Here is a 22064-nt window from a genome sequence, read left to right on the forward strand (position 1 = left end):
ATGTAGCACGCAACATTTTCACAAAAGCCAGATAACTAAATAAATAAAATCATTTACCTTTGAAGAGCTTCTGATGTTTTCAATGAGGAGACTCCCAGCCACATACCAGATGCGCAGTGTTTCCTGAAAGCGTCTGTGTGTAGGAGAAATCGTTCCGTTTTCTACATTGCGCCTGGCTACCGAAACGAACCGAAAATGCAGTCACCTACAACGTGAAACTTTTTCCGGATTAACTACATAATATCGACCGAAACATGGCAAACGTTGTTTGGAATCAATCCTCAAGGTGTTTTTTCACATATCTCTTCATTGACATGCAGTTCGTGGAAGCTTGCTTCTCTCTCTTTTCTCCCATGGAAAAATAGTGGCAGGTGACTTTTGCGCACCAATTTCGGCGCAGGACACCGGGCGGACACGTGGTAAATGTGGTCTCTTATGGTCAATCTTCCAACGATCTGCCTACAAATACGTCACAATGCTGCAGACACCTTGGGGAAACGACAGAAAGGGCAGACTCATTCCTCTTGCGTTCACAGCCATATAAGGAGATCATGAAAGACAGAGCCTCAAAAATCCTTGTCATTTCCTGGATGCCAAGTCATCTTGGTTTTGCCTGAAGCTCACGTTAAAGGGCACGCACAGAGAAGATATTTGTATTTCTGGACACGTCAGAGTGTTTTCTTTCGAACAGTAGCAATTATATGCATAGTCGAGCATCTTTTTGTGACAAAATATCTTGTTTAAAACGGGAACGTTTTTCTTCCAAAAATGAAATAGCGCCACCATAAGTGTAAGAGGTTAACACAGTGTCCAAAGAAGAACCAGAGTTATACAGAATGGTGTCATCTGCGTAGAGGTGGATCAGAGAATTACCAGCAGCAAGAGCAACATCATTGATGTATACAGAGAAGAGAGTCGGCCCAAGAATTGAACCCTTTGGCACCACCATAGAGACTGCCAGAGGTCCGGACAACAGGCCCTCCGATTTGCCATTTGAGAAACCAAGGCTGTTGAGTCTGCCGATAAGAATGTGGTGATTGACAGAGTCGAAAGCCTTGTCCAGGTCCATGAATACAGCTGCACAGTAATGTCTCTTAGCAGTTGTGATATCGTTTAGGACCTTGAGCGTGGCTGAGGTGCACCCATGACCAGCTCTGAAACCAGATTGCATAGCGGAGAAGTCTATATGGGATTCTAAATGGTCGGTAATCTGTTTGTTAACTTGGCTTTTGAAGACCTTAGAAAGGCAGGATAGGATAGATATACGTAGGTCTGTAGCAGTTTGGGTCTAGAGTGTCTCCCCCTTTGAAGAGGGGGAAGATTGGAAAGCTGCCACAATCTTTGGGAATCTCAGACGATACGAAAGAGAGGTTGAACAGGCTAGTTATAGGGGTTTCAACAATTTCGGCAGATCATTTTAGAAAGAGAGGGTCCAGATTGTCTAGCCCGGATGATTTGTAGTGGTCCAGATTTTGCAGCTCTTTCAGAACATCATCTATCTGGATTTGGGTGAAGGAGAATTGGGGGAGGCTTGGGCGAGTTGCTGTAAGGGGTGCAGGGCAGTTGACCGGGGTAGGGGTAGCCAGGTGGAAAGCGTGGCCAGCCGTAGAAAAATGCTTATTGAAATTCTCAATTATCATGGATTTATCAGTGGTGACAGTGTTTCCTAGCCTCAGTGCAGTGGGCAGCTGAGAGGAGGTGCTCTTATTCTCCATGGCCTTTACAGTGTCCCAGAACTTTTTTGAGTTTGTGCTATAGGACGCAAATTTTTGTTTGAAAAAGCTAGCCTTAGATTTCCTAACTGCCTGTGTATATTGGTTCCAAGAGATGAGCTATAGGTGTACCTACCATAGGAGTCCCCTTGAAGCCCACCACTTACTATGTCCATACCCAGCGTGCGACAGAGCTGCAGGAGTTGTGACCGGTTTTGTTGGTTATGTTGTCATAGTTGTGCCTAAGGGGGCATATGGGGGAGGGAATGCTTTCACCATCAGGCAGGTGTTTGTCCCCCTGTGTGCTGAAGGTGTCAGGTTCTTGTTCGGTACTGGCATTTAGGTTGCCACAGACTAGAACATGTCCTCCAGGATGGAGAAGATGTCTTCCTTAAAGTATGAAGATTCTAGTGGGGGGACATAGGTAGCAGACAGGAGGACATAATGTCTAGCCAAATGTAAAATGTTCCTGTTTTGATTAATTTTGTTAGGTCTGCTCTATTCCAAATTAGCATACCCCCTGAGTCTCTTTCCTGTTTCACACCTGGTAGTTTGGTGGATGGGACAACCAGCTCTCTGTAACCTAGAGGACATCCAGTGGGTCTGTCTCCTCTATACCAGGTTTCTTGTAGGATGACAATGTCTGTATTTCTGATTTCTTTGATGAAGTCCAGGTTCCTGCTCTTTAGGCCAATGGCAGATGACCTCAGGTCCTGGGATATTCCAGGATGAGATAGTGAAGGCTTTGTGCTCCATAAAGTGTCCAATGTTGTTGGTCATGTGGTTTGGCCTCAGGCCAGTAAGTGTGAGCAGAGCCTTCTGAGTATCTGGTACATGCCTTTGGTTTAGGCTAGTTTAAGAGTAGGGGTTGGCCCTGTTTGTCCGCCCACGGCCTGGGCGTACGTGTGACTTCCATGTTGAGACCCTAAGGGTGGGGTGCATGGCGTGGGCGGTAGAGGTATAGGTCTGATATAAGGGGGCCTAAATGGGGTGTGGGCATGGTTGACTTGGGGGGGGGTTGATTGGTTGGCGTGGGGGTGTGTTTGTGGCTGGTGGTGTTGTGGTCTGGATGTAGGTCCTCTCGGCGTGGGTCCTCTATGTGTAGGTCCAAGGGGGGGCTCCCGCAGGTCTGGGAGAGTGTCTCGCTGGTCTGGGCGGGGTGTCTATTGATCTGTTGTTCCTGTGTGAAGTGTTGGTGCTGCGTTTGAGAGCGATGTCCTTTAGAGTAAAGGTGGGCACTACTGCCTTATAAAGGTGGACCTGGTCATAAAGGCTGTTCAAGTCCAGGGTGGAGTGGTGGGCCAGGAAAACATTTGGTTTTGTGGAACAGTCACAGGAAATACTTGTGTTTACCCGCTGTATGGTAGCAGGGTGGAAGACTTTCGTGGTAGCAGGATGGAGATAATCACTTGTGCATTGGGGAAAGTAGAAGATGCTTTTTCAATCCCTCCCTTCAGTGCTGTGGCCACCCTTTCCTGCTGTGTTCTTGGGTCGTTTGTGCCTGTGTGTATTATTATGTGGCTAGGTGAACCTAGTTGGTCCTCAGACAGAAGGTCTAGGGCGTGCTGGGTGTTTGGACACCAGAGTGTAGACGCACTGTGTTTTGGAAAACATTTTTTCTTGTTTATATTTCCAATTTGAGTCCATAAGGAGTACAATCTGTGTCTTGTGCATGTCCTCAGTGGGTGTGTGTGTAGGGGGGGGGGTGTCATGAGGGCTATCAGGGTGGCTGACAGGGGGGGTGCTCAGAGGGGATGAGATCCCTTGGGCTTGGGGTTCTTCATTTGTCTGTTCTGCTGTGATGTCGATGCTATGGTCAGGGTCTGGTGTGGACTGTTCTGCTGTGGTGTTGAGACTTTTGTCAGGGGCTGAGGTGGGCTGTTTTGCTGGCTTCTCTGCGGAGGTGGCCACCTCTCTAGTGTGTTGTTCTCTGGCACACGCCACCCCCTCAGCCTCTCCTCCAGCAGTCTGATCCTCTCTTCTAGTGCTCTGTTCTTCTCCTGCTCTTGCTTTTTATATTGTTAAAGTTGTCTCACCACAGTCCAGAGTGCAGATATATCTCTCTCCACCTCCAGCTCTCTGGGTCTGGTTAAGGGGGTGTTGTTGTGCTGGACTGTTGTCTGAGTCTGTGCTGACTGGAGTGTAATCACCTGCTGTTCCAGCTCCACCAGCCGTACCTCCACCTGGGTAAATTGTTGCTTCATTTCAATGGGGGGGGGTAGTACTCTGTGCTGGGAGGTTGACTTTCCGCTTGGGGTTGCTTGTCTGTGGGGTTATATAATTAAGAGGTCAGGTCTGACCCGCTCAGGGTGAGGGTATCTTTCTCAAGGGAGAGCTTCTCCTGCTGGGCTAATTCTTTGATTAGTGGAAAGTCCAACTGAAACTGTTTGGGGTTGTCCTGTATCAATACTGTTCCAGACTTGTAGAGATTTATATTAGCTGACTCAGAGTCCTCACCCCTTGTTAACACTCCCCTCTCTTAACAGAGGGGTAGTGTGCTAATATAGCACTGTGCCATGCCAGGGGATGGTTTGTGTGGAAGATGAGGTTGCTGATGTTCCAATTTTTTAAATAATAGTCTTCAAAAAGTATCTCTTGATTTTCCATAAGGAGCTTCATTTTGTGATCTTTTCTTGCCTTATCATTTGTTACATACACAGGGTACTGTATTTGAATTACCTCTGAACAGCGGGAGGCAGTTTCTAAGGCCTCTCCATTTGGTTGGAGTAGACTGTGCGACTCTCCTGCCATTGTTGGGCTAAAGGGCTTCGACACCTCTCACTTGACACATCAGTGCTAATTGAAGTTGTATCAAGCTTGGCAGTCTTAATATAGCATTCAGTCCTAATAAAATAATGTAATGTAATTCTTCTTGGCTTTTGGAAATAAAATATAGCTTCAGACTAAACATGAATCACTCAGTTCCAGGTTGGATGGTGTTTTCAGGTTTCTGTTGTTGTCCAGAGCATTTGCTGTATAGCGTTGGATTAATAATCTTTCGTAGTTTTAAGGAATCACAGAATCACCTTCTAGGTGATTCTGTAATTCCGTCCAAAATCAAGTTTTTGGTTTTGAGTTTTGATTTGGAGTGAAGGTTATGTTGTACAGGGTAGCATCCTGTATATGTTCCTGAGAAAAAAAATCAAAGTTTATCTAACTAAATCTATCTATTTTTAAAGAACATGCTGAAAAATGCAGGTGCTCTTCTGATCATGAGCTCGCTCTCTTTCTCTCTCTCTTTCTTGCACTCTCTCACACTCACTCATTCTTCCTCACTCTCTCTTTCTCTCACCCTCTCTCTTCTCTCTCACTCTCTCTTTCACTCTCTCTCGCTCTCTAAACCTAATGGAAAGATTGTAATGGAAAACCCAGAGACAATAATTTGTTATTGCATGTCCCTTTACAAATAAATATGGAAATAAAAATGATCATCAAAAATGCATTAAATTATAATGAAATCCAATATTTGTTTTGATAATGAATGTGATCCTTTACGTGGTGCAGTGTGGAGGCCCTACTTTAATGTTGAAATGAATTTCATTTTGAAGTCCAATCTGGAGTGTAATAGTTGGGGAATGAAGGCCCTTAAAATACTTTCACTTTCTTTTAAAGTGCTTTTCCAGTCCTTTGGTATAGGATACCAACCTACAAAATATTGCTGGAGCTTTTTTGATGTTCTTCTTTTCTGACCAGTGCAAAAAAATGTAGTAAAAATGTAGCTGGCATGGAACTGTATTTAACTATCAATTTGAGCTATATTACTTTCAAATACCTTGTATTAATTATATTAATCTTAATCTTAGCCTAGTAATTTTAGAATCACACGTTTAGTAGCCTATGCTGTTGCATGCATTTTGTGTCCATGGGCATGGTTGTTCATGTAGTGGTTACACTGTTTGGCTGACCATGTAAAACAACACATCTCACATGTCCTCAACTGGCAGCTTCATTAAATAGTACCCGCAAAACACCAGACTCAACGTCAACAGTGAAGAGGCGTCTCCGGGATGCTGGCCTTCTTGGCAGAGTTCCTCTGTCCAGTGTCTATGTTCTTTTGCCCATCTTAATCTTTTATTTTTATTGGCCAGTCTGAGACATGGATTTTTCTTACCAACTCTGCCTAGAAGGCCAGCATCCCGGAGTCGCCTCTTCACTGTTGAGGTTGAGACTGGTGTTTTGCGGGTACTATTTAATGAAGCTGCCAGTTGATGACTTGTGAGGTGTCTGTTTCTCAAACTAGACACTCTAATGTACTTGTCCTCTTGCTCAGTTGTGCACCGGGCCTCACATTCATCTTTCTGTTCTGGTTAAAGCCACTTTGTGCTGTTCTGTGAATGGAGTAGTACACAGCGTTGTACGAGATCTTCAGTTTCTTGGAAATTTCTCACATGGAAAAGTCTTAATTTCTCAGAACAAGAATAGACTGACGAGTTTCAGAAGAAAGTTCTTTGTTTCTGGCCATTTTGAGCCGTTAATCGAACCCACGAATTCTGATGCACCAGATACTCAACTAGTCTAAAGAAGGCCAGTTTTATTGCTTCTTTAATTAGGACAACAGTTTTCAGCTGTGCTAACATAATTGTAAAATGGTTTCCTAATGATCAATTAGCCTTTTAAAATTATAAACTTGGATTAGCTAACACAATGTGCCTTTGGAACACAGGAGTGATGGTTGCTGATAATGGGCCTCTGTGCGCCTATGTAGATATTCCATAAAAAAATCCAGCTACAATAGTAATATACAACATTAACAATGTCTACACTCTATTTCTGATCAATTTGATGTTATTTAAATGGACAAAAAATGTGCTTTTCTTTCAAAAACAAGGACATTTCTAAGTGACCCCAAACTTTTGAACGGTAGCGTATATGTAAATATTTAGCATTTATGTATCTGATAAATACATTTACCCAATGTATTTACATTAGTGGAGGCTGCTGAGGGGAGAATGGCTCATAATAATTTTATTTAAATATATTCCAACATATGATTTTTCCATATGGGAGCTGCTGTTAGATTCAGCAGAAACAGCAGAAACAGACAAGCCTAATACTTCCAGCTGATTGTGGCGTCATGAACCAGTGGATGTAGCTGCAGTTAACCATCTCTTCTCTTCACCGATATAAAGGAACAAATCACATCAGTGCCTGAAGAGAGAAAGGACTGCAGGCCTATTTCCAGCCTGGCCAGTCTGATAAAGGTGGTTGTCATCATCTAAACAGCCAAGCCCATTTGTAACCAGGTTACCAGCTATCTATCATCTGTAATTGAGAGCATGCAGCTTGAGTCGGAAGTGTATCAACAATATAAAATGTTAGCCTTCCATCAAGCAGGGTCTGACGGGAATTAATAGCTATCATCTGAGAGGAAAAGAGCCCTGAGACAGACCAGAATGGGCTTTTAGTGACAGTGAAAGATGTACCCCTCTGAGCTATTATTATTACTGTGTGCGTGTGTGTGTGTGTGTGTGTGTGTGTGTGTGTGTGTGTGTGTGTGTGTGTGTGTGTGTGTGTGTGTGTGTGTGTGTGTGTAGTAAGTGCGTGTCTGTGTGTATGCTTGTTTGTAAGTACATGTATTTGCACACAAAATAATGAAATCTACTCCTTGAACAGTAATAAACCCCAATCAGAAACACACAAACAGGGACACATGAATGCTCAGCAAGCTCAGCTCAGCTCAGTACACAACCTAGGATATCTTCTATTTCTTGTTCTTCTTTTTTCCACACCACAACATCTTCTCAAATTCAGCTTGACAAAGCAGCTTGACACAACATCCCAGAGCTGACTTTGGAGAGCCATAGCTAGACGTGTACTTGGGATGTAGGGGGGATGCAGATACATGAATGACAGACACAGATCCAGGCTTGTCAAGCCGTTTGCTCCCCCAAGCCCCTCTCTCTGTGATGCTGAAATGGCTGTTGTGGTTGCAGTGGAGGAGAGCAGAGGAGAGGACCTGACTCTGTCACACATCTGATCCTGACATAAGACCATCTGATTAAAACAGAACTGTCAGTGTTCCCCTCTCTGCCTTACAGATCTTCTGCTGCTACTGCTAAACCGATTCAGTGATTACAGAGGGTAGATGGATACACTCTAGGTTATGGTTGGTTTATAACTTTGTGACACAACATCCCTGAGTCCCTGAGTTGGACTCCCTGAGTTGGTCATTTTTCTGGTGGTTGGCGACGGAAAATAACCATCCCACAATATAGCCGGCTTCACACCCAAAAATGTTTCCTGTCAACCAAGCATATGTATAATCTCTAGGAACTCTGCTTATCAGACATAAAGTGAAATGTGTCCCTCGCTATCAAATAAACATCTGAATACAACTTTTGTTCAAACTGCACCATATTCCTGCTGTGTAGGAATTCTCGTGTGAAGCTTGTCGTCTAATGGCAGCCCTCTGTCTAACTTGGTAGGAACAGTGGCGACCCGTCATTCAGGGCTGTTGGGGCTGAGCCCCACCTGTTTTGAGCCCCACCTATTTAGTGCCTGTTTGGCATGTTATTTTGGCATTAAAATCTGTCACATATCAGTTTACAAACATTGTAAAATAATCTATATTATTGAGTTACTAAAGCTGCATACAAACATGGTCTCTTTTTTGTTTTCTTTTGTAAGACAGCTCCAAAATGCAGGGGTTTCAGTCTAGCTCATTGCTTTTTGTGGTGGTGGTGGGGCAGCCAGCGGAAAATACGGACTGTAGGGGTTGATAATGTTCTCTAGTTGCGTTGTGATTGGCTCAGTATTCTGTCAATAATGGGGGCAATACGTCACCCCAAAATATGCAGAAGTAGTTTGAAAATTCAAGCCCCTTGGGTGCTGCCATAGAGTTACATTTGAAGTGCCCACCCAAGAAGCTCAAGGTCATTGGCCACAGATCTACTGTCAATCTACTGGCAAATCCTTTTCAATCCTTGTCGTATGAAGAGAAATTATGAAGAGAAATTATAGATAAAATGTATTGGTGCTCATTGGACATTACACAACAAGTTGGAAATTTCAAATTCAACAATGAGTGGTTTGGAAGGAATCAGTGGCTAACTGCGAGCATTGCAAAGTAATCAGTAGCCTGCTATTCAGTGGAGAGGCTGTGTGGTCCAAGTCTGGGTATAAGGGTCTCTTTTCCAAGCTTAAAAGGATAAACATTCAACATTGGCCATGCTGTCAATCTAGCATGACTTCTGCAGCTTTCAAAACAACTGGAAACTAGGAACTGGGAAATCTCAGACTTCGGTAAATAAAAAAAATAACTGGGAACTCTGAAAAAAATGAGATCCGACTGGGAAAATACGTTTTGAACGGTCATCCAACTCAGAATTCCAAGTCGGGAACTCGGGCCTCTTTCTAGAGCTCTTCCCTGAAGATCACTAATGTCATGATTCAACCATGTTTTTTCCCAGTTGTTTTGAAAGCACCATAAATCTAGAGAATGCCAGACTTTGATGACAAAGTTTGATGACAAAATTAGCCCACGAAGGACCGCCGCGCCACCATCCTGTTCAAGTGAGCACAGCACAACAAGATGAGTCCAAAAAAAGTATTGTTTGCTGCTGCATTAATGATGTAATATGCCAGGGGAGATATGTATACTGTGGCTAAGAAAGCAAAACTAAGTATATGTTGTGTAGTAAGCTGTTAGTAGTCCATGTGCCTCACCCTAATAATTTGGTCCCTTTTCCCCTCACAATTTCGCCTACAGTTCTGACTTGGTGCTGCACATGTAACCTATACCCTATTTTAGAGAAATGTCATCGTCGAATATTGTAAGATTCATTGTCTGCTTATTTGGGGCGGCAGTGTAGCCTAGTGGTTAGAGCATTGGACTAGTAACCGAAAAGTTGCAAGTTCATATGCCCGAGCTGACAAGGTACAAAATCTGTTGTTCTGCCCCTGAACAGGCAGTTAACCCACTGTTCCTAGGCCGTCATTGAAAATAAGAATTTGTTCTTAACTGATTTGCCTAGTAAAATAAAGGTAAAAAAAAAAATGCCCCATTTATTTATCCTACTGTTCTGACTTGATGTACTGGGAGAATACTGTAAGAATGGCCCATGTTCTGAATTCTGTCGCTGTACATTTCAAAAGAGCTGGACTACGTCCATCCTAGCTTGCTCATTAGTATATTATTCTAAATGACTGAATGTGTCTTATCTGCTCGTCGTCCCCTTATGCCACAGTTTGTACCCCTCGATTGTCAATAGAAACCACATTTGTTTAAGTAGCTCAGCCATATCACCTTAGCCAAATACATTTAATCTCAGTTTTTCACAATTCCTGACATTTAATCCTATAAAAAATTCCTGTCTTAGGTCAGTTAGGATCACCACTTCATTTTAAGAATGTGAAATGTCAGGATAATAGTAGAGAGATGATTTATTTCAGCTTTTATTTCTTTCATCATATTCCCAGTGGGTCAGAAGTTTACATACACTCAATTAGAATTTGGTTGCATTGCCTTCAAATTGTTTAACTTGGGACAAACGTTTCAGTAGCCTTCCACCAACTTCCCACAATAAGTTGGGTGAATTTTGGCCCATTCCTCCTGACAGTGCTGGTGTAACTGATTCAGGTTTGTAGGCCTCCTTGCTTGTACACGCTTTTTCAGTTCTGGCCACAAATTTTCTATAGGATTGAGGTCAGGACTTGTGATGGACACTCCAATACTTTGACTATATTGTCCTTAAGCTATTTTGCCACAACTTTGGAAGTGTGCTTGGGGACATTGTCCATTTGGAAGACCCATTTGCAACCAAGCTATAACTTCCTGATGTCTTGAGATGTTGCTTCAATATATCCCAAATTTTCCTACCTCATGGTGCCATCTATTTTGTGAAGTGCACCAGTCCCTCCTGCAGAAAAGCACCCACACAACATGATGCTGACACCCCTGTACTTCACGGTTGGGATGGTGTTCTTCGGCTTCCAAGCCTCCCCCTTTTTCCTCCAAACATAACGATGGTCATTATGACCAAACAGTTATATTTTTGTTTCATCAGACCAGAGGACATATCTCCAAAAAGTACAATCTTTGTCCCCATGCGCAGTTGCAAAAAAAAAACAACATTTTTTAATGGTTGTTTTGGAGCAGTGGCTTTTTCCTTGCTGAGTGGCCTTTCAGGTTATGTTGATATAGGACTTGTTTTACTATGGACAAAGATACTTTTGTACCTGTTGCCTCCAGCATCTTCACCAGGTCCTTTGCTGTTGTTCTGGGATTGATTTGCACTTTTTTCACCAAAGTACGTTCATCTCTAGAAGACAGAATGCGTCTCCTTCCTGAGCGTTATGACGGCTGCGTGGTCCCATGGTGTTTACACTTGCGTACTACTGTTTGTACAGATGAATGTGGTAACTTAAGGCACTTGGAAATTGCTCCCAAGGATGAACAAGACTTGCGCAAAGTAGATGTCCTAACCGTCTTGCCAAAACTATAGTTTGTTAACAAAAAATTTGTGGAGTGGTTGAAAAACAAGTTTTGATGACTCCAACCTAAGTGTATGTAAACTTCCGACTTCAACTGTATGCTTTTGTAGACACAAATCATGTTTCGGGGTGAAGGAGGCTACATTGTGGTATGGTTATTTTCCACCAGAACAATGACCAACTCAGGGAGTCCAACCAATACACAGACTCCCAAAAGCAAGTTGGTTTATTATAGTAATGATAGCATGATCATGATAGCCCATGTCCCTTGATGTTTATTTGCATCAGATTGACATAAACATTGTGTATTGCAAGCTATTTTCCATTTCCGATAAACACAACATGTACCTTACATTAGCGTTTTGAAATATTTTCCAATTTTACTTATAGGCTTTGGAGAATGGTCCATTTACAAGGGTGTGAAAAGGAGAAGCTGCTGTAGTCTGCAATTGCGTTGCTAAGAAAACCTAAACAAAAGGATTAGAATGTGAGAAGTGTTCCCAACATCTCAGGCGGTTAGAGAGAGAGAAAGAGAGAGGGAAAAGAGACAGAAAGAGAGAGAGAGAGAGAGAGAGAACAGTGGCAGAATGCCTGATCACTGTGACTGACCAAAACTTAAGGAAAGCTTTGACTATGTACAGACTCAGTGAGCATAGCCTTGCTATTGAGAAAGGAAGCCGTAGGCAGACCTGGCTCTCAAGAGAAGACAGGCTTTGTGCACACTGCCCACAAAATGAGGTGGAACCTGAGCTGCACTTCCTAACCTCCTGCCCAATGTATGAACCTATTAGAGACACATATTTCCCTCAGATTACACAGATCCACAAAGAATTTGAAAACAAATCCAATTTGGATCAACTCCCATATCTACTGGGTGAAATACCAGTGTGCCATCACAGCAGCAAGATTTGTGACCTGTGGCTCAAGGGTGGCAGGTAGCCTAGTGATTAGAGTTTTGGTCCAGTAACCGAAAGGTTGCAAGTTTGAATCCCTGAGCTGACTAGGTAAAAATCTGTCCTTCCACCCCTGAACAAGGCAGTTAACCAACTGTTCCCCAGTAGGCCGTCATTGTAAATAAGAATTTGTTCTTACCTGATTTAAAAAAAAGGTTAAATTAAACTGACTTAAAAAAAGGGTCAATTAAACTGACTTTAAAAAAAGGTTAAAGATAAAAAGAAAAAGAAAAGGGCAACCAGTGAAGAAAAAATACCATTGTAAATACAACCCATGTTAATTTTTTCCCCCCTTTTGTACTTTAACTATTTGCACATAATTACAACACTGTGTATAGACATAATATGACATTTGAAATGTCTTTATTCTTTTGGAAATTCTGCTAGTGTAATGTTTACTGTTAATTTATGTTTATTTCACTTTTGTGTGCCTGAGGCGTCAGGCAGTTTGATCAAATGGGAATTTCAGTCGTGGCTTGTTTGTCTGGGAGCTGAGCAGCAACTCTTCCAGAGCTCTGCCTGTGTGTGCTCTAATTACAGTCGAGATTAGAGCGGAGCAGGCACATTAAACTGCTACCAGCCACTGTTTGTAATTGCTACAAGCAAATGTTTGTAATTATTAACAGATTGCTTTACTGTTGATAATTAAAACCACAACAGAACTTACTTAACGGCTGTCTGGAGATGGCACTCTCAAATAGACTAAGTAAGCCACAGAATATGTTTTCTCTTTATATATTCTCCATTTCTATTTCATGTTTTTTCTTGTTCTCGCTATTCTCTCTCTTCTTTCTACCCGGTTTTCTTGTTCCTGATTTCCCTTGCTTCCTCGTTGAAGATCAAGCGCTCTTCCTCCAATAAAAAACAAAGGAAGCAAAGACTGATGGACATAGTACTTCAGTGTTGATAGGAAGACTAGTGACTGAATAATCTAAATTAATAACAATATTGTTATGTACTTGAGTGAAGACCCAAAAGCGGTTTTAACAGAAAACAGAGTTCTTTAATGAAAAACAGGAATGGCATAAATCCTCTTCCAACGTAGTCAATGGAACAAAAAGAACGTTAGTATAATGCAGGATGCAAGGCGGACTCCGACAGGATAGGACAAGGTGGAAGCAAACGGGACGACAGCTTGCTTTGAATCAGACACTGAAAGTAGCAGGAACAGAGAGAGAAATAGAGACCTAATCAGAGGGGGAAGAGATAACAGGTGGGAAAGAGTGAATGAGCTAGTTAGGGGAGATGTAGAACAGCTTGAGAGACAGAGAAGGTAACTAAAAAGACCAGCAGAGAGAGACAGAGTGAAGAGAAAGGACAGGAACAGACATAACAAGACATGACAGTCTCACCGAGCGCCTCCTGGCGCACTCGAGGAGGAAACCTGGCGAGGAAATCATCGATCAGCGAACGGTCCAGCACGTGTTCCTCAGGACCGTTTCCCAATCCACTGGTACTGATGACCACGGCCCCGATTGTCCAAAATCTTTGGGTGCTGACAAGGATGGGGGGACGAGCGGGGGCGCGAAGAACGGGCTTAACACAGGAGACATGGAAGATGAACGCGACGTTTATTAATGACCTGAGAAATGCGGAACGGACCAATTTCAACTTGCTGTCTTAAGGGGAAGGTTCTGAGTGGAGAGCCATCTCTCTGACCGCAACAATATCTAGGACTCTTGGTCCTACGCTTATTAGCAGAAAGTTTGACCCCTTCCAGGTGCGCTCCAACGCTGGGACAAAAGCTGAGCGGAGGGGACGCAGGACTCGGCCTGAGATGAGAACAGCGGAGGCTGGTACCCGAGGCTCTAAAAGGGATAGACCGGTAGCAGACGAGGGAAGCGAGTTGTGGGCGTATAATAGGGTTACAAAAGAAAGACTGCAAAATGCGACCAACAGTCTGATTGGCCCGTTACTTGACCGTTAGACTGGACTGGTTGAGACGTGAACTTCTGTCTTCAAGGCCATGAATGTTCTCGATAATGATCTGAGCCGTCTCCTAGCAGAAGGGAGCTATCGAGAGGAATGAAATGAGCCGCCTTAGAGAATCTATCGACTGTCTTCCCGCTGATGAAGGCAGTCCGGTGATAAAATCTACGATGTGAGACCACGGTCGAGAGGGAATGGGAAGCGGTCTGAGACGGCCGGCAGGAGGAGAGTTCCCAGATTTAGTCTGCGCGCAGACCGAACAAGCGGCGACAAATCGTTAAGATGGCGACTCTGTTAGAGTGGGCTAAGAACGGCCGAGACGAGCCTAGGAACGGAACGGATGTACATGTACGGAGTGTTGGACTTCTTGGCCAACCTCAACAACAAACTGACTATTCAAACGACCGACAACAGAAGTAAGGGCTGCTGCCACCTTCTCCAGACCTTTGAAAAATGCTCAGGCTTGGTGTTCTTTGACGCGCATTAAGTCGCTGAACGGATGTACTCAAGGTTCCTATGGTCAGTCCAAACGACAAAAGAACGGTGCGGATGGGCCCAGTTCGCGATTACCAACATCATAGTTACGTTCTGACGGCGATAAGCGATGAGAGAAAAACGCGGGATGGACAGAGAGAGAGCGGAAAGAATGGCTCCTACGCCCACCTTTCCTGACTGAATACTGTCCCCCTCCCTGATGCGCACGAGATGGTAGACGTTACGAAGGTCCAATTTGGTGAAAAACCTGGGTCCTGCAGGATCTCGAAGGCTGAAGACATAAGAGGAAGCGGATAACGATTCTTAACTGTTATGTCATTCAGCCCTCGATAATCCACGCATGGGCGCAGGGACCCGTCCTTCTGAACAAAAAAAACCCCGCCCGGCGGGGAGAGGAGGAGGAGACTATGGTACCGGCCGAAAACCGACAAATAATCCTCGAGATCCTTACAAACAGTCATACTGTGATAGCAGACCAAGAAACATTCCAGGATAGGATAGTATTACTAGACCAATTAATAGAAGGGTTATGGCGCACTAGCCAGGGATGACCCAAAACAACAGGTGTAAAAGGTGAACTTCATTACCAGAGACAGTGAGGGTGTGAATCTTGGGGAGAGAACTACCATCTAAAGCGAACAAGGCCGTGGGCTCCCTAACTGTCTGAGAGGAATGATCTCGCCCCATAAAACAGCCCTCCGCCCCAGAGTCTAACTGCAGGAAGCAGATGAACCGGGCCAGCGGAGATGGAGTGACTCTTCCTTGGTGATTAAATTGCAATAACAAAAACCGTCGCTGCCACAAACTGATGGACATAGTCCAGTGAAAGACTATTAAAAGACCGAGCCGCGGAGGAGGGTGGAGTGATGCGGCAGGTGGCAGATGTGGAGAGGAGAGACGGAGAACGCGATGAGCTCGGCGATGAAGATCAAACCGCGTTCAGCATGCGGAGCTAAGAATAATCTAAATTCTTCTGTTATGTACTTGAGTGAAGACCCAAAAGCGGTTTTAACAGAAAACAGAGTTCTTTAATGAAAAACAGGAATGGCATAAACTCTTCCAACGTAGTCAATAAGTATAATGCAGGATAAAGGTGGAAGCAAACGGGACGACAGCTTGCTTCTGGCATCAAAAACACAAACAAGAATCAGACACTGAAAGTAGCAGGAACAGAGAGAGAAATAGAGACCTAATCAGAGGGGGAAGAGATAACAGGTGGGAAAGAGTGAATGAGCTAGTTAGGGAGATGTAGAACAGCTGAAGAATGAGAGACAGAGAAGGTAACCCTAAAAAGACCAGCAGAGAGACAGAGGAAAACATAACATCATTTGCTAAGACAGCTTTTAATTTAGCTTCTTCAGTCAGTGGTCTTCCTATCAACCTTTGAGAACTTTGTCCACTATGTCCCCCGTAGCAATGTTTGGCCATTGTCCATGAGGAAAACGATACATTGAGTCCTTGGTATTATTAGCTGCAGAGCCATGTTGGTAATCCAGCCATCTGTTGTTGAGTATTTAGAATGAGTCCTATGATATACAGTTACAGTATATAAAGTACTGGTACGGTAGTCTATAAGCAGGAGGTGGGATCTGTTGGACCATTCCCTTCAGGCTAGAGCATTAGTCTCAGACGCCAGACAGAGATTTATTGTAAATAAATAAACACGTCTCCATCACAGTCAGTTGAGAATGGCTGTATCACCATCATGGCCTGAGGTGGGTCTGGATGGAAACAACTCACTATGGGTTAGGGCCAAGAAAACACTAAGAACAAAACCTAATTTTGGTATTAAAGTCAGTATATTGTGTGAGAATACCACATTTCTTGTGATGATGTGTCATGAATGATATTAGAGTTTTATTTGAGATTCTACACTTTCACCACTCAATCTCCTCAAATAAAATCCCTTCCACAAAATCCATCAATAGCCAAATAAAATGGATCAATATACATTTCCAAACGGTATTGCTGACATTGACAGCATGACAGTGAACATTGTGGTGCACAGTGGAAAGGTGGTGTGCGATATTATGTCTGAACTGGGAAGGAGCCATGGTCTCACACTGTTCAAGCCTATCCTCTGATCACATTCCATTACCTCTCGTATTCATTATCCTTGTTGTCATCACAGTGTCTGTTGGATTTTATGTTCTAATAAGGCAGTCTTGATGTGATAACAGATGGTGTTTCATTTCACCAGGCCCCCACAGCACAAATGCCATGAGTTGTGTGTGTTTGATTTGATTAGAGATTTGATTTAACACATACATGCTACATTACTGCAACAGCACCCCCATTTCTCATCTGTAGGAGAAAATGAAACTGTGATGAAATGTAATATAGTCCACCTCAGGCGAAACTGGAGGGACTGGGAATTGCAGCACAATAAATTGAATGGATATTACTGCACTCAGCCAGCCCTCTGTGTGTGTGTGTGTGTGTGTGTGTTACATATGCTACACAAACATGAGCGCATGAGTGTGTGGACGTGCACACAAACACACACTCGGTACTCTGGTGAACACACAGAGATATTCATGCATGCACACCATTGTTTGTCTGTCAGGGACAAATGTACATGTGGTTGAAGAACCTTCCCATGCTTCCACGGAATTCACTTATATTCACCATCAGATCCATTTTACATCCTCCTAATGGATTTCAATAATCAGCTCTGAACTTCAAAGCTAATGAAGTAGATGCTCTCTCTGCCAATGAACGCATTCTAAAAAGCATGACAATTTTAGAATAGAGGATAACATATATTGTTCATTATCAAGGCCATGTAAAATAAATGTATTTTCTCCAGTCAAGGTTGACAGAGAGATAATGTAGAAGGAGGACATTGTGGAGAAGAACAGACAGTATTATACCATAACGGCAGTTCTAAGTAGCTTTAGGAGGGAGCAGGTTTTGACAGAATATAATAAGCATGGCAACAGTGATGCCTGGACGGGGATGGGGAAGGACAGCTTCTTTCTGTCAGAGTGAGAGTTAAAGGAAGAAGACAGGGATAAGGTCTTTCCAACACAGATCTGACAGATCTGAAGGTTGGTTAGGTTACTGTAGTAGCTGGAAAAGAAAGATATTTTGGTCCTGATTAAAGTTTGGAAACAAATTATGAATTTGATTTTTTGGGGGGAAAATATCAACAATTTTGTCTTCTTTAACTACTGTGGTTACAAAACTATCCTTTGAAGATATGTAAGAGATGAATAATTGTATGAAAACAACCAATGGGTGAAATGTGTTTGGTCCTTCAGGGATATTTCCCACTTTTGAGAGTCAAAGGTCATGGCAGTAGCTCTTGTAATTGCTTATGTTCTCATCTCATGAATATGAATATCTCAAAAGATAGTCTGTTATGCGTGTTCTGAATATGAACATCTCTGAAGATAGAGTTCCCTCTCTGTTGAGTTTTCTGAACAGATGGTAGAACGCCTGTGCTGCATCAGTCTATTGCTCTTTTGTGTTCTCAAATATTCATAGCACCACAATGCCAGGTCGCAATTATAAATGAGAACTTGTTCTCAACTTGCCTACCTGGTTAAATAAAGGTGAAAAACAAAAATGCTTGCACAATCCCTGCTGCCTTCTACAGAGAAAACATGTCCCTTACCATGAGGTTAATTGTTAACTTTCACCAAGCCACAAATTTTAAAAACCAAGAAACGCTTCTGGCCATGCTTCTACCTTACAGTTGAGGAAAGAAAGGCAGAGCAGGAATCTAATGATTCAGAGTGAATCACCCTTCATTTTCTGACCCATGTTTTCCGTATTCAGTTAAGTCCAGTGATGATCTAACCACTGCTATTTTGTGCCTGGGAGCTACAGAGTTCTTGTCATCCCTTCACCTTTGCCCTTGTCAAGATGCTTGTGCACAATCCACCATGGGAAGTGGAATTACCAGGCACCCCAAACACCTGGTGATTAGACAGACACAGGCCTTAATGTATTTGCCAAATTGAGTTTGCCTCAAGTGCTTCTATTGTGTAAGATTGGAGGAAGATGGTGGAAGGAGAAAAAAACACTGAGACCCAACTGATGTAAATGGATACATCTCAATTACTGTGTTCTTCATGAAAGTGGAAGTGAGTCGTAGAGGGATTATTAAAGTGGATAGGAGGATCAATGTCTGGCTGTCCTCTGCTGGACGCACTCAGAACAGAACAGAAAACCCAAACGCACCATGAGCATTATACAGTAGCCGTGTATACTGCTACCATTATAAGCCTCTATGAGCTAAAGCTGAGCGCAATTAATGACATTAGTAATCATTACAAACACAGCTGCAGCTCTCTTAATGGACAAATATCATAAAGATTTTGCAATTTACTGTCTTTCTGCACCGCACAAAAGCATCAGCACTGCCTTGTTTAGCTGCCGCTCGTCGCCATGACAACACCGTTTGACAGAACCTTGTCAAACAAGTGTTCAATACCTCTCTGTTGAAGAGTCTCAAGCTTTGATCAATGCAACACAAGGTCAATACATGTTCAAATGAGAACAAGAGACAATGTTGAGACTATAAAAATCTCAGACAAATCTATGGCCATAAACAAGTGTCTGACCAGAGTTTGTAGCTTCTCTTTCCTCTACCTCTTTCCCTTGTGTTAGGTCTTCATTAGATCTCTGACAATGAGCTTGCTGGAGATGCTTTTAACTGTGCTCATTTGCATTTAACAAGAGATTAAGTCTAAACAGCTGAAACCTGTGTGTCCAATATCCTTGATGCAGAGCCACAATGGATCTTCCAATGTATACTTTGTCACATGAAGAACATCTAAACATATCCCTATGATGACTATAGGCATTTCATCCTAGAACCCATATTTTATTACATGTCATAATCAGTGAAATCATCTGTTTTATGAATGTGCATTAGAGGAGAATTCAATTAACTGGCTGCCCAATCAATCACCTTTCCAGCAGTTAACTTTAAAGGAATTTTCAATCACAGGCTAATGCCATTCGGTGGCTTGATGAGACAATGTCTGAGAGGCAGTGTAGATCAATACGGCACAACCAGATCTAACCCCAGTATGATTTGTCAGTGAGGTAACCATCACACAGACACACTCATGCATGCACACAAACACAAACTAACAAGCGTACAATGCTGCACGCAGCTTGATTCTGTGAGTGTCCTTATGTTTATAATTTACACCATACTTTCACATCAACAATTGGTTGAGAGTGATTTAGATTCTCTCAACCAATGAATCCCATCTGTGTGGTTATAGAACCACGTGTGGGTCCTAAATGTCACCCTATTCTCTACATAGTGTACTACCTTTGACCAGAGTCTTATGGGACCTGATCAAAAGTAGTGCACTATATAGGGAATATGGTGCCATTTGTGACTCAACCATGCTCTGCTCTGCTCTGCTCCAGACCTGCCAATTCCACTGACAGCTACAATTCTAATTAGCCCAAAAGTCTTCTCTTCATTGCTAGTTAACCTATCACAGAGCATGGAGAGGGGACGATGAAGCCATTGCCATCAAATGAGTTTTCTATAAACAAATGTGTTGTTTCAATGTCATCCTATACAAATGAAATATAATTAGCTCACACTTGTTCTTGTTCCCCCATTTGTATTCAGTGGACACAACTCCCGTGCAGAGTTAGCTAGGAAACTATGATGAAGTGACAGGCAATTTTCCATCTAGGATATAATATTAATATCCCCAAGGTCGTATTAGTGTGGAGCTGTGTGTCATAGCCTCCAGCGCTGGGCTACTGGGTTATGAGACTACATGGCTGGGCCAGGAAAGGACAGGAGAAGACTAGGGTTCAAACACTATTTTAAATATTTCAAATATTGTAAGCCTTTGCTCTTTCCTGCCTGTAGTGCCAGGTGGGTGGGGTTTATGCTTTTGGGACTTTTTTGTGCCTCCATTGCAACAGGCAAACTCAATCAAGCACAGCTAAAGTATTTGAAATGAATTTAAATAGTATTTGAACCCAGGTCTGTCAGAGGGTGAGGAGGGGAGTTTGAGGGTGTTGTCACCATAAATACGCCTGGGAAAAGAAAAACCTAAATCTGAGGAGAGGGTGGACACACCTCTGAACACTCAGATGGCTAGGTATAGGGGCCATCTGTGGTCTTATCGATTTGGGATGAATAACATCATAGCACAGGGTGAGGTGGACAACCTATGCAGCACACCTGTGTCCGTCATCGGACATGTCACACTACAAGTAGCCAGTGAAGTTAGCTAACATGTTCTGAAAAACAAAGTTGTTGAATAAAATGCACACCTTACTTGATTCACCTTACCTTATCTACTTCAATTACAGCAACAACTTTCCTCTGTGTTTATAGTAAGTAAAATGGAAAATATGAAAACATCTGTCACTACTCTTCTCAATAAAAAAACTTGTTTTATCAAGGCTTTAAATGTTCCGTCTAAACACTCAGGTGGTTTTGTATTCAGTAAACTCTCATTGTAGTCAGTTAGCATTGTTATGTGCTTTCATATTCTTTCATTTCACCCTGCCGCATGCAGACAATAGAGACAAATTGTTGGGTTTTGATAGCTGTGTGTAGCTCAAGAGGTCAGCCAAACACTGATATAATTGCAGAAATATCAAAAGCGTTTTCCGTTTGAATACAAAACTAACAAAAAGCCAATCAGCCTTTCACAGAGGGCTCTGTGATTGTGGGGTAGAGTTGGACACCTGAAATACATTTGGATGGAGAGGCTGGCCAAATGGTTGATTTTTGAACAGTCACATGGACAGGGAAAAGTAGCTACAGACATCCAGGTGTCATCTGTATCACTATTGAATGGGGGATTGATGATAGAAAACATCTCTTAACTGATTGAAACAGGACTTAGTTTGGAGCAGAGCCATTAAATACAATGTTTTGTGGCACAAATACCAAGAAGTCTTTGAAACTACAGTAGAAACAATACATTACTGCCTGTTACAGGAGCATCTGGATGGATCATACTGATGAGTACGTGTGACCAACCACTATGGGAAAATTAGCTTGTCTCTAGTGAGCATGCTCACAAAACTGGATCCAGAACTCACAGAGGTTTGACGTGACAGGCGCATTACAATAATTTAAAAAAAGGAAAATCTACAAACAAAGCCCTTTCATATGTTTTCCATAGAATTTTGGTGAATATTCTGTCAGCGTGCTTTTGAAGGTCGCGCTGACGGTGCAGTTCAGAGAAAACGATCATTTACGCCACAGAGTCTTTGTTGTTGTCTTCATTGTGTGTTGCTGACCCCAGGCTTCTCTAAAGAAAAACATCCCACACCTCCGATTACTGGCTCATTAGGTCTGATACTAGCTGTGAGCAGGGGAGGTGCAGGGGTGGGCGGGGAGGCTGTCCTATGTCTCTTTAGCCTTCACTCCCACGCCACACTTTAACCATTGAGACATTGTTAAGCAGCCTAAACCTGGGCACTGTTTAACCCCTCGTTTCTCACACTCTCACACTTCATATCAGGTCAGAGGGCAGCTTCAGGAGTTTGTTTAGACGTTATCCCTCTGGCTTTATATACTGTATGATAATCTGACTTA

The sequence above is a fragment of the Oncorhynchus masou genome, chromosome 2 (genome assembly GCF_036934945.1).
Source record: "Oncorhynchus masou masou isolate Uvic2021 chromosome 2, UVic_Omas_1.1, whole genome shotgun sequence".
NCBI lineage: Eukaryota > Metazoa > Chordata > Actinopteri > Salmoniformes > Salmonidae > Oncorhynchus > Oncorhynchus masou.